The sequence below is a fragment of the Tamandua tetradactyla genome, chromosome 26 (assembly GCF_023851605.1).
Source record: "Tamandua tetradactyla isolate mTamTet1 chromosome 26, mTamTet1.pri, whole genome shotgun sequence".
Classification (NCBI taxonomy): domain Eukaryota; kingdom Metazoa; phylum Chordata; class Mammalia; order Pilosa; family Myrmecophagidae; genus Tamandua; species Tamandua tetradactyla.
In genome coordinates this window covers 2,223,760-2,237,578 of record NC_135352.1, presented here as the reverse complement: position 1 = coordinate 2,237,578, position 13,819 = coordinate 2,223,760, and the positions used below count along the sequence as shown (strand labels likewise).

General features: G+C 36.3%; 1 pseudogene; it reads right to left on the bottom strand.

Moving 5' to 3' along the window:
* Window positions 1-523: 523 nt before the first annotated feature.
* On the bottom strand, window positions 524-9,224 carry LOC143669601 (olfactory receptor 4C5-like; annotated as a pseudogene).
* Between the last annotated feature and the right edge of the window lie 4,595 nt (window positions 9,225-13,819).

Here is a 13,819-nt window from a genome sequence, read left to right as displayed (position 1 = left end):
TCTGATGACTGAGAGATGATAAACTCTCTTCTTTGCACTAGCTATTTTTTTACAAGCTACTTCCAGGCATATTAAGGCACAAATCCATCTAATAGAATTTGTTTTAGAGGTGAAACACTGTGTCAGCTGTTTTTGAAAGAAGATGTGCTCCGTGTATATCTTTTATCTGAGAATATGATATGCAAGTTTTCTCTATGGCTGTAAATGGAATAACTTTAAAACTCCTTGGCTTTAACCAGAGAAAATAATTAATTCATGGAAAAGTCCTCCCAGCTTACAAAGTAAGTGGAGTTTCCTCAAGCCCTGAAACATAGCAGTATTAATTTTGGAATAAGTCCTTTCTTAGGACTTTCTTTCATCTCCATACCCATTCATTTCTGGTTGATCCCTGTATCTCATGGTAAATCCACTATGGCTTTAGCAATTGGCATTAAAACCATGAATTTTCAACAAAATACTTATCCATCATCTCCTTCTGTGTAAATATTTTTAAGTACTTGGCTTATTGCTTAGTTTATTCACATTAATTGTCATCCAAGACCATCTTTTGGCTCCAGAGTTTTTTCATGGCATTTTTCACCTCTGCATTTCTGAGAGTGTAGTTTAAAGGGTTTAACATAGAAGTTATTAGAGCATAAAACATGGCCACTGCTTTGTAAATGGGGAAGGTGATCATGGGCTGAATGCAATATGCAGGGCGCAAAGAGTAAGATGGCCACAGTAATATGGGAGGCACATGTGCAGAGAGCCTTCCACTGTCCTTAAGAGCTGTGAGTGCTGATGGAACAAAGAATAAACATATAGGAAGTGATAAGACTAGAAAAGCTGAGAAAGTTCAGCAGCCCACTGCTGGCAACAATAAAGAGTCCAGAGATGTATGTATCAGTGCAGGATAGTTTCAGCAGAAGGTAGAGATTACACATGAAATGGTCAATGACATTGGAGCCACAGAAGGGCAACTGCAGCATAAAAAAGATTTGAATCAGACAACAAAGAAATCCCCAAGCCCAATATACAGCCACCAGGAAGTGACAAACCTGCTGCTTCATTGTGATTGTGTAGTACAGGGCCCTGTAGGTGGCCAAATAGTGGTCATAGTCATCATCATGAATTGGATGACCTCAGCTCCCTCAAAGAACTGCTTCACAAAGACCTGAGTCAAGTATCCACTGAAGAAAAAGGTTTTCTTCTCAGTGCATAAGTTAAATATCATTTTGGGATCCATGGTAGATTAAGAACAGCTACCTATGAAAGATAAGAAAGACAGAAAGAAATACATGGAGCATCCTGGGGCTGGGCTGTTGGTGACAGTCCCTACAGTGAGTAGATTACCTGCCAAGGTGAGAGAGTAAATGGGTGCAAACATGATGAAGAAGAGTTTCTGCATATCTGGATGCCATGTCAGGTCAAACAGGATAAAATATGTCACATTGTTCACTGTTTCATGATTCCAGTTTGTTGTTTGGACAGAAGATTTTTCTGCAAAAATCGCAAATATTGCAATAGTGGTAGATACATTTTGATCAGGTAAGTAATATATCTGTCATGATTATTTATTCCTGTGAAACTGATGGATACTCCCCAGCAGATAAAGCCCAGCCTTACAGTTGGATCATATTGTTCATCACATATTGAATACACAGCCCTCTTCTGAACAAGTGTATGTGCATACACACACACACACAGCATTTTTTTTATGTCTGTTTCATTATCAGACACAACTCATGCAATCGTACATGGATGGATCTGTTCACATCATTGCCATGGTGATTTCTGTCATAGAAAAACAGGAATAGAAAGGAGCAGAAATTTCAACTATCATTTCCTTCTGCCTTCTGTTTCCTTCTCATTGCACCAGCTGATAGGGCTAAGCTACAGAGTTGGTTATTCTTGTTCATTTTACCTTATTTCCAGATGAATAGACAATATCAAGTGATTTCAACATGAAATTAGGGATAATGTAGTGATTATGGAATCAACAGAAAGGAGTGACCATTTGAGGCTGCTGTAAGATACACCCTGACAGGTTTGGAGATCTTACCATATCAAAAGAGAATTGTATAAGAATACCATAAATTCTTCCTCAAAACCTGAAGGCATGATATCTTGTAGAGAATTAGACAGCATGATGCAATGTTTAAACCTCCAACTTATTTGAAACTCCTGAATACACTATTGTGAAACTTCAGTTACACTTAGATGTCATTGGTATTTTGCAAATCAGTACTCATTTTGAGGAAGATTATGAAATGTTCTCTGAATATGTTCAGAAAGCAGATACTTTAATTTGAGGGAACAAAAACACCATAATTTATTTGGGCAGAACATGTTCTTTAGAATGGAATATTTTCCCCTTCTGTTTTCAAGGAGTAACCATGTGAAGTTTGTATGACCCTTTGTGTTGCTGAGCTTAAACCTTTCATATATAGTGTAGGGGTCAATACAAAAGGCATAGGTGACTTAAAGAACATTGTTTTACTTATGGCAAAATTTGTAACTTATTGGTAAAAATGTATTCAGGAATCTTTTATTCTTAAAATATCAAAAAGCACAATTTAAAATGTGAAATATTTTTGACTGGCTAATTAGCAAGGATGTATGAGTTCTATTATACAGGACTTGTAAATGTTCACTCTATGTAATGAGGGCTTTATAATTGATCATTCCCTTTATTCTAGATTAAAGTAATGGGCAAATGTACAATTTGCTTTATAATAGTGAGAAAAGAGACAACTCAAATGCCTACTTAAAAGAAACTATTACATGAATTAGGACATGCATTTATAAATATCAGATCGACACTAATGTGTTTTGTAAGAAGAATTGATGATGTAGAAAAAGTATTTTAAAATATGATACTGAGGGAAAGTGTAACTGTCATATATATTAGTCTAACAATTGTATAAAATGGCATATGTAAGTGGAGAAGTATTTAAGACAGTGTGATGATAAATAGTGTTATTTGAATTATGGTATTAATGGAAATCTCTGTGGGTGACTTTCTATTTTTAAAATTTTTTATTGTATAGTATAACATATATGCAAAGCAAAGAAATAAGTAAGCAATAGTTTTCAAAGCACTCTTCAACAAGTAGTTACAGGACAGATCCTAGAATTTCTCATGGACTACCATATGATCCTTTCAGATTTCTCCTTCTAGCTGCTTCAGAATATCAGAGGCTAGAAGGCTTAATTTTGCTCTATCATCACACTCAACTTTTTTTCTTTCTTTTTTTGTGAAAAATAGCATATATACAAAAAATCCAATAAGTTTCAAAGCACCACACCACAATTAATTATAGAACATATTTCAGAGTTTGGCATACTTTAATTTGAGGGAACAAAGAAATAAAAAGGCAATATTTTCAAAACACTCTTCAACAAGTAGTTGCAGGATGGATCCCAGAGTTTGTCATGGGCTACCATATGATCCTTTCAGAATTTTCCTTCTAGCTGCTCCAGAATATAAGAGGTTAGAAGGCTTAATTTTTTTATCATCACAATCAGCTTTTTTCTTTTTTTGTGAAAAATAACATATATATATACATAAAACAATAAATTTCAAAGCACAGCATGACAATTAATTGTCAGAGTTTGCCATGGTTACAAATCCACAATTTTAGCTTTTTACTTCTAGCTGCTCTAAAATATTGGAGACTAAAAGAGATACCAATTTAATTATTCAGCATTCATATCATTTGTTGAATAGTATCTTTTCTGTGTAATTCCACCATCACCTTTTATCTTTCCATCTGTCTCTTTATATGTGTTTTTGCTATGGCCATTCTTTTTCATGTTGGAAGGGTCTGTCACTTAATATGGGGTAGGGAGATGAAACTATCTGATGTACTGGAGAGGCTGGGCCCTCTAGGATTCAGGATTTATTGGGTCCAGGGGCCCTTCTGGAGGGATGGATTTCTGTAAAATTACTATAATGCATGGTAACCTTGTGGAATCTTATATTTTGCCCTAGATGCTCTTTAGGATTGGCAGAATCGTCCCCATTGAGGTTTGGTAGTATATGATAGGTAGCAAAGTCTACCTGAAGCTTGTATAAGAGTAACCTCCAGGGTAGCCTCTCAGCTCTAATTGAACTATCTCTGCCACTGATACTTTATTAGTTACATGTCTTTTCCCCTATTTGTTTGGGATGGAATTCTTGATCCCATCATGCCAGGGCCAGTTTCACCCCTGAGAGTCATCTCTTATATCAGCAGGGAGACTTTCACCCATGGATGTCATGTCCCATTAAAAGCAATGATTTCACTTGCAAAGTTGGGGTTAGAGAGAGTGAGGCCACATCTGAGCAACAAAAGAGATCCTCCAGAAGTAATTACTAAGTGTTCATATAGGTAGTCTAAACTTCTCCACTACCCACAAGAATAAGCCTCAAGATCAAGGGCATGATTTGGGTGTGCGTGACTTTCTTAAATTTTCTGATCTGGTTTTTGTATATAAAGAATATTTTCCTCAGTAAAACAATTTAATGATAGAAGTTTTATTTTCTTATCTCAGATTTTAGTCCATAGCAACTTTAGTGACTACTTTTCTGAGCAATATGTATTCTGGTCATTTTTTCCTTGAAGATATGAGACAGTAGAATTGTATGTTTACATATAATTTACCTGTAAATTGAGCTCCAGTGTCACCTAAAAAGAAAAATATCAGTAAAGAACTCACTGGTTGAACTTACCTCTCTGAATGCAATTGGAGAAATAAAAGGTTCCACTTATGACAATGCCTCTTATTTTAGAATACTTTGTGTGGACTTAACCATCACTGACCAATCATTCACTACCACTTTGCAAATTCATGTACTGTTCCATTATACACTGGGCATATTTTCTCTCTGGAGGCTCATACCATCCTTTGGATATGAGCCACAAGGATTCCATCTCAGATATGAATTTCCTTTGTCAGAACTTACAAAATTTCTAGGCTTCAAAGGAAACTGATGGGGCAATAGCTTAACATTGGGGGCCATCTCTCCTGGGTCTCTTTGCTGCACCTATTTCATTCTGGTATGCTTGGTGACAAGATTTATAACTCTGAATAGAGGAAATTATGATATAGCAAAAAATTTAGGGATTGGAAATAACATACTTTGCAATAAAGTAAAGTTTTCCTGGTGTAGCAGCTACCTGAATTCAGTTCCTTTAAACTTTTTTTCTTAGAACCCTGATGCTCATCTTGGAGATAGATCTGCCAGCCCTTGAGTTAAGGTCTAAATGATTGGAAACTTAGAAACAATCAGTGTATATTGTGTTGTTGGTTATGTCAAGTGGTCTCTAGGTTCAGCTATCCCCAGAGACTCTCTTTATTTGTAATTTCATGCATGTTTATGGAGAAATACTTAAATGGATATTGCTGTAACCAAGAATACTGTGGATTTAGGAATACTGTGAACTTTTGGCTCCTAGAGGATTAAAATTAGCAGCTTCAGCCAAATGCAGTGAAACTAGTTCATCCTGTTGCCTCTGTGTACTTTCCAGACAAAGTTCTTCGAGGAACAAAAGTGTTTAATTTTGAAGAGATCATGTTCATCTTTTTTCTTCTTTTTTCTCCCTCCTATTATATGAGTTATAAGATATTTCCCTGCATTTCCTTCTAATAGTTGTATGGTCTTCACTCTAATGCTTAGGTCTTTGAACTTTTTGGGTTAATTTTTGTATAGGGTGTGAGATATGGATCCTTTTTCCTTACATTGCGTATGGATATCCAGTTCTCCAAACAGCATTTATTGAAGAGGCTACTCCCAGGTATGTTGGTTTGACTACGTTAGCAAGGACCAATATATATCTACATATATCATAGTTAAGAGTGTCTATTTCTGAAGACTCAATTCGATACCATTGGTCAGTATATCTATCTTTAGACCAGTAGCATGCTGTTTTGATGACTGTAGCTTCATGAATCTGCTTTAAAGTCAGGTAGTGTGAGACTCCAACTTCATTTTTCTTTCTCAAGATATTTTTAGGTATTCAGATCAACTGCCCTTCCAAATAAATGTGGTTATTGGCTTTTATATTTCTTCAAAGAAAGTTTCTTGAATTTTAATTGGCATTGCATTGAATCTAAAAAACAATTTGAGTGATGATAACTATATTTAGTCTTCCAATCTATAAGCATGGTATGCCTTTCCACTTATTTAGGTCTTCCATGATTTCTTTTAGCAATTTCTGTGTATAGGTCTTTTGTATCCTTGGTTGTATTTATTCCTAAATATTTTATTCTTTTGGTTGCTAATTGTAAATGAATTTTTTTCTTGATTTCCTCCTTAGATTTCTCATCAGTATTGTATAGAAATACTTCTGCATTGATTTTTTTACCCTGTCATTTTGCTGTACTCATTTATCACCTCTAGTAACTTTGCTGTAGATTTTTTAGGATTTTCAACATATAGTATCCTATCATCTGGAAACAGTGAGAGTTTTACTTTTTCCTTTCTAATTTGGATGCTTTTTATTTCTTTTTCATGTCTAATTGCTCTGGCTAGAACTTCCAGCAAAATGTTGAATAACAATGGTGACAGTGGGCACCCTTGTCTTGTTCCTGATCTTATACAGAAAGCTTTCATTCTTTCCCCTTGAGGATGATGTTAGCTATAGGTTTTTCATATATTCCTTTTGTCATGTTGAGGACGTTCCCTTCTGTTCCCATCCTTTGATGTTTTCATCAAGAAAGGATGTTGAATTTTGTCAATGCCTTTTCTGCATCCATTGAGATTATAATGTAGTCTTTATGCTTTGATTTATTGACATGGAGTATTACATTAATTGATTTTCTCATGTTGAGCCATTCTTGTATACCTAGAGTAAATACCACTTGGTTATGGTGTTTAAATGTGCTGCTGGATTTGATTTTTGAAAGTATTTTATTGAGGATTTTTGCATCTATATTCATTAAAGAGATTGGCCTGTAATTTTCTTTTCTTGTAGTATCTTTTACTGGCCAGAAACTGCTCTGGTATTATGTAGATGAGGGGACCATAGGCTTAGAGATAATGGAATGTTAAAGTGGATTTATCATGGAAGACATGCCCAAACACCCTAGAAATGTCCAGAAGACACATATTTCACCAGAACATTGAGAAATGAATCAACACTAGCTCCAACAACCTTGAAGAGTTCTGGAGTTGCTTTTCTATCTAGGTCAGATATTACTGTGGGAACTGCTATCACTGAGCTGGAATCCTTAAAACACAATGGGGATGATCAAATCCCAAGTTAGTAGAAGTGTGTGGTGATACTAAATCACCATAGACATAGTGGGTGTGGCCAACATAATGGACAGCAGATTCAAAGCAGCAGACAAAATAATCTGACCCACAGAGATTTGTCATATTGGCTAGTAGATCATGAGGTACCTAGAAGCAAAATAGAGGGGCAGTCTACTAAATTCCTGTTTAAGCTGTATAAGCAAAAGAATTCTAGGTCAAGTGAGCAGAAATCTAACTTGAATGACAAAAAAAAAGAGTCCCACCCCTTAATCAATTTCCAGATTTGAGACTGTTTATGGACCCAAAGCTCCTTGAATGAGGGGAGGGCTGGGTACTTTGGGAGTAGGACCCTTTAACACTGACCAAAATTTACACTGGTAACCTTCTTCCTAGACTTCCCCAAGAAGACCTATGACCTTTTATCAGAGAGACTGTGAACTGGGGAAAGGAAACAATCAGATATTTCAGGGATTATTAGACACTGGATCAGAAGGGATATTAATCCCAGAGGGTACAAAATATCATTCTGATCCACCAGTCAGAGTAGGGGCTTATTCCAGCCCATTTATTAAGTGAATAGAAAAGTAGCTAAATTTGAGTGGGGACTGGAATAAGGGAGGTTTTGTGACAGGTTTGTGGTGCTGTGCAAGCTTCTCTGCCAATTGGGCCATATATGATCCAGCATATCCAATTGTGCTGGACATGTCAGTAGCAAATGGGGATGCTGTCTGGTACATTTATCAGGTGTTCATAGGTGAATCACAACACAGACACTTAGGATTTTGGAGCAAAGCATTACTGTACATAATTACTGTCTTTTTGAGAAACAGCTTTTAGCTTGCTACTAGGCCTTAGTAGAGATGGAATGCTTAAGAATGGGCCACCAAATCACAAACCTGAGTCATCTATCATGAGCTGGTTGTTTTCTGACCCTCAAGCCATAAAGTTGGGGGTATACAGCAGCGCTCCATCACAAAATGAAAATGGTATATAAGAGATAGGGTTTTTGCAGGTCCTGAAGGCACAAGTAAGTGCCTTCATGGCCCCCACTGCTGTCACATTTCATTCTCTTTACCAGAACAGAGCTCTGGCCTCTTGGAGACTTCCTTACAATCAACTGCTGAAGAAGGGAAAACATGGGCCTGGCTTACAAATGTTTTTGCATGATACACAAGGACGAACCAGAAGTGGTCACCTGCAGGCCTACAACCCCTTTCTAGGTTGTCCTTTAAAGACAGTGGTGATGGGATATCTTCCCAGTGGGTAGAACTTTGAGCAGCACAATGGATTGTTCATTTTGTTTAGAAGGAGAACTGCTCAGAGCTGTGTCTGTATACAGACTCATGGACTGTTGCTAATGGTTAGGGTGGATGGTCAGGACAAGGAAGAAGGCTGATTGTAAAATTGGTGACAAAGAGGTCTGGAGACACAATATATGGTAGACCTTTCTGAGTGGGCAAATCACATGAAGATATCTAGGTTTAGTGACATAGACTTCCACTCACCCAGAAGGATGTAGCTATGGCCACTTATGAGTTCCCAATCTGCCAGCAACAGAGACCCCCACTCAGACCCCAATATGGCACCATTCCCTGAGGTGATCAGTCTGCTATCTGGTGTCAGGTTGATTACGTTTGACCATTTCTGTCATGGAAGGTCCAATGATTTGTTTAACTGGAATAGGCACATACTCCAATATGAGTTTGCTTTCTCTGCATGCAATGCTTCTGCCAGAACTGCCATCGATGGACTCACAGAATGCCTTATCCATTATCATGGTATTCCACATAATATTACTTCTGGTCAAGGAACCCATTTCACAACAAATGAAGTGAAGGAAAGGGCATATGCTCATGCAATTCTCTGGTCTTCCCATATTCCCCATTATCCAGAGGCAACTGTGTTGATAGAACAGTGGGATTGCCTTCTGAAGACCCAATTATGGTGCCAATGAGGTGTCAGTACCTTCCAGGGCTGGAGCAATGTTCTCCATGAGGCTGTGCATGATCTGAATCAGCATCCACTCTATGGTACTGTTTCTACCTTAGGCAGTATACTTGTGTCCAGGAATCAAAGGGTGGAAATGGGAGTGGCACCACTTACCAACACCCTCAGTAGTAATCTACTAGGAAAGTTTTTACTTCCTGTCCCTGAAACATTAAGCTCTGCTGGTCTATAGGGTTTAGTTTCAAAAGGAAGTGTGCTCCTACCAGGAGACACAACGGTTATTCCATTGAAGTGGAAGTTAAGACAACCACACTGCCACTTTGTGCTTCTCATGCCATTGAATGAAAAGGCACTAAATAGGATTACTGTTCTGTCTGGGGTGGTTGATCCTGGCTATAAATGAGAACCATGACTGCAACTACACAGTGGAGGTAAAGAAGAGCTTTCTTGGAATACAGGAGATCTGTCTGTGACTAAAGTCAATAGAAAACTGCAAGAAACCAATCCAGATGAGATTACTAATGGCCCAGAAACTTCAGGAATGAAGGTCTGGGTCACCACACTCCACCTGGCAAAGAACCATAACCAGCTTAAGTGCTTACTGAGGATAAAGGGAACATGGAATGGGTAGTAGAAGAAGATAGTGATAAATATGCACTACAACCATGTGATCAGTTACAGAAATGAGGACTGTGGTGTTATGAATATTTCCTTACTGTTTTGTTATGAGTATGTTTGCATTTGTACATGAGCAAGCAACTTGTTTTCCTCTTATCACGTGACAAAAGTTATGCTCTTCATTTTATAGTATTTAAGTCATAAGATATGAAATTTAATAGTGACTCTTACCTAAGGTTGTGCAACCTATTCTGGAGAGATGTATTGCATTTCTGGTTGTTCATAAAGCAGTTTAGTATTGCTATATGAAATATATCCATTATTGTGTTCTAGTTGGAAATTAAGCCTGTTCAAGGTGATATGTATAGCTGCCAAATTGATATAGGGTGGACTGTGATGGTTAGATTCTGGTGTCAACTTGGCCAAGTGATGATGCCCAGGCACCTGGTCAGGCAAGCACTGGCCTAACTATTGTTGCAAGGATATCTTATGGCTGGCTGATTGATAAACTGAGAGTCTTATAAATTAAATCATCAGTCAATTGATCGCTTCTGTGGCTGCTTACATCTGAGATCAACTAAAGCATATCTCCTACTCATGAGATAATCCAATCAGTTGAAGGATTTAGGGGAGAAGGTAAACTTTTTCACTGCTTCTCCAGCCAGCAAGCCTGGCTTATGGAGTTCACCCAGACCTTTCACCACAGCTGCCAGCTTTACAGCATGCCCTGTGGATTCTGAACTTTTCCATTCCCATGGTTGCATGAGACACCTTTATAAATCTCTTATTTATATATTTCTTCTGTTTCTCTAAGGATCCTGAATAACACATGGTGTATCTGATGTATTTGTTTATTTTCTCTTTCTCTCCTAAGTAGAAAGTAAACTCCATGAAGTAGAGGCTTGACCTCTGTAGTTCCCTGTCACATCTGCACCATGTGAAACAAAGGCTGGTGGCAAAGATTGAGTAAATATTTACTGAATAAATGACCACCATCTCCCCTTAGCTGTTTTAAGAACAACTGCACTTATTAATGGACCATTGTTAACTGGAATGCTTCTGAAATTGATGACCTACCAATACTTGGTGATAATTGAATTATTGAATTTCAGGTTAGTTTAGTGTTTTGAATTTTATTGCTATTGTAAATGGAATATTGCTTTCTATTATATTTTCCAAGGGGCTGATGTTTGAAAGTGAGAAACCTACATGTTTAATTTTTTTTTAAATAAGTAGAATTAGCCCAGTGGAAAATTCATCTCTTTAATGATACAACACTTTGAATTTTGACAAATACACAAGTTTATAACCAATCCTGATACAAGTTGATTCATAATCTGAAAATACTCCCTTGTGCCCCATTGTAGCCTACCCTCCCCCTACTTCCAGGCCCTTGCTAATCCTGATCAGTTTCTGTCCTTTATTTATAATGTCATGTAGATTAAATTTATAACCATAGAGTTCAGTAAGCCTGGATTCACTCACTGAGCAGAACATATTTGGGATTTGTCCTTGCTGTTGTGTGTAGCAGTGGTTCATTCTTTTTTTACTCCTGAGTAGTGCTCCAACTTTTGAATGTGTTACAATTTCTTTATCCATTTTCCTATTGAGAGATATTGCTTCTAATTATTAGAAATTTATCAATAAGAATAGTATAAACATTTGGAAGCAGTCATTTTGCATGTGAAGATAAGTTTTCATTATGCTTGGTTCAATACATAGAAGTGTGATCCCTGAGTTGTATGGTAAATATAGTTTTGACTTCACATAAATCTGCCAACCTCCCTAAGTGTGGCATTCTGCTTTGCCACCAGTAAAGAATGATTTTTCCAATTCCTTTGCACATTTGTTAGCACTTGGTATTGTGAAATTTTTAAAAAATAATTTATTAAATGTGTAGTAATATTTTATTGTGGTTTTTAATTTGCATTTCCTGAATCACTAGTCATGTTGAGGGTGTTTTCTTCTGCACATTGTTTGTCAATTATATCTCTTATTTTGTGAAGTATCTATCCAAATATTTTACCATTTTAAATTCAATTTTTAATTTTATTATTATTAAAAACACAGAGTTCTTTATTTTGAAACAAGGCTTTTATCAGATGTCATTTTCTCTCTTTTTCTATTATTTTTCACTTCACTCCCTTCTGATGGAGTCCAGTTTATCAATGTTTATCTTTAATTGATGGTGCTTTTGTTGTTATATGTAGGAAATATTTGCCTAATCCAAAGTCTAAAAATTTGTTTCTGTGTTCCTTACTAATACTTTATAGTGTTGGTTTTAAATAATTATCCTAATTATAGATTTGGGGTGGATCTTTGTTCATGGTGCAACAAGGTATTAACTAAAGTTTAATTTTAAAAAATTTATTTATTAATTAAAAAATAAGAAACAAAATAAAACAACATACATAATCAGTAATTCACAATATCATCACCTAGTTGCATATTCATCATTTCTTAGAACATTTGCATTAATTCAGAAAAAGAAACAAAAAGACAATAGAAAAAGAAATAAAATGAACACAGGAAAGAAAAAAAAACAAGATTATACCTATCATACCCCTTACCCCTTGCCTTCATTGAACACTAGCATTTCAAACTAAATTTATTTTAACATTTGTTCCCCATATTATTTATTTTTATTCCATATATTCTACTCATCCGTTGACAAGGTAGATAAAAGGAGTATCAGACACAAGGTTTTCACAATCACACAGTCACATTGTTACAGCTGTATCATGATTCAATCATCCTCAAGAAACATGGCTACTGGAACACAGCTCTACATTTTCAGACAGTTCCCTCCAGCCTCTCCATTACATCTTGAATAACAAGATGATATCTACGATGCATAAGAATAACCTCCAGGATAACCTCTCGACTCTGTTTGGAATCTCTCAGCCATTGACACTTTGTCTCATTTCCCTCTTCCCCCTTTTGGTTGAGGTTTTCTCAATCCCTTGGTGCTAAATCTCAGCTCATTCTAAGGTTTTTCTCAATCCCTTGATGCTGAGTCTCTGCTCATTCCAAGATCTCTGTCCCACATTGCCAGGAAGGTCCACACCCCTGGGAGTCATGTCCCACATAGAGAGGGGTAGGGTGGTGAGACTGCTCGTTGTGTTGGTTGGAGAGAGGAGCCACATCTAAGCAACAAAAGAGACTCTCTTGGGGGCTAAAGTTTAATTTTGTAAATGCATTTCTAATTATTGAAACTCCACTTTTGAACAGACAACCATTTCTCCATTGAGTTGCCTCTGTACTTCTCAAAAATTAATTGCCCATATAACTGTGGGTCTATTTCTGGACTATATATTATGTTTCACTGATCTATATGTTTATCCTTTTTCTAATACAACCCTCACAGTAATCTAGAAATCATGTTCTCAAATGTTGCTCCTTTTCAAAATTATTTTTACTATACTATATTTCACCACTTTCAATACAAATTCTAAAATCAGGTACTCTATTTTTGTAAAAAAAAAAAAGCTATTGGATTTTGTTTAGAACTTTGAATTTATGGTTCAATTTGTGGGAATTTGAGATATTAATAATAAGCCTTACAATTCATTCACATGATGTGGTGCATTTCCCCATATATTTATATCTCATTTGATTTTTCATCAGTATTTTCTAGTTTTCAACATACTATAGCACATATATGCTAATGTTTTACCTGTGAATTTCATGGTTTTTAGTGCTATTTTAAATGATACTTCAAAAAATTTCAATTTCCAAATGTTCTTGTAGTGTAATGTAGATATACGATTACTCTTGACCTTTTACTTTGTGTCCTTACCAAACTTACTTAATAGGCATTATTGCTATTTTATATATATATTTTTAGAGTTTTTCTCTGGACATAATTATTTCATCTGTGAATAAATTTCATTCAAGCCTTTTCAACAGTATTCTTTTCTTGCCTTAGTGCAACAGATATGACCTCCAGCTGATGATGAATACAGTGGTGAGTGTAGGCATCTTTCATAATGCAGGACCTTGAGAAGAAAGTGTTCAGATCTACATGAGTAAGTA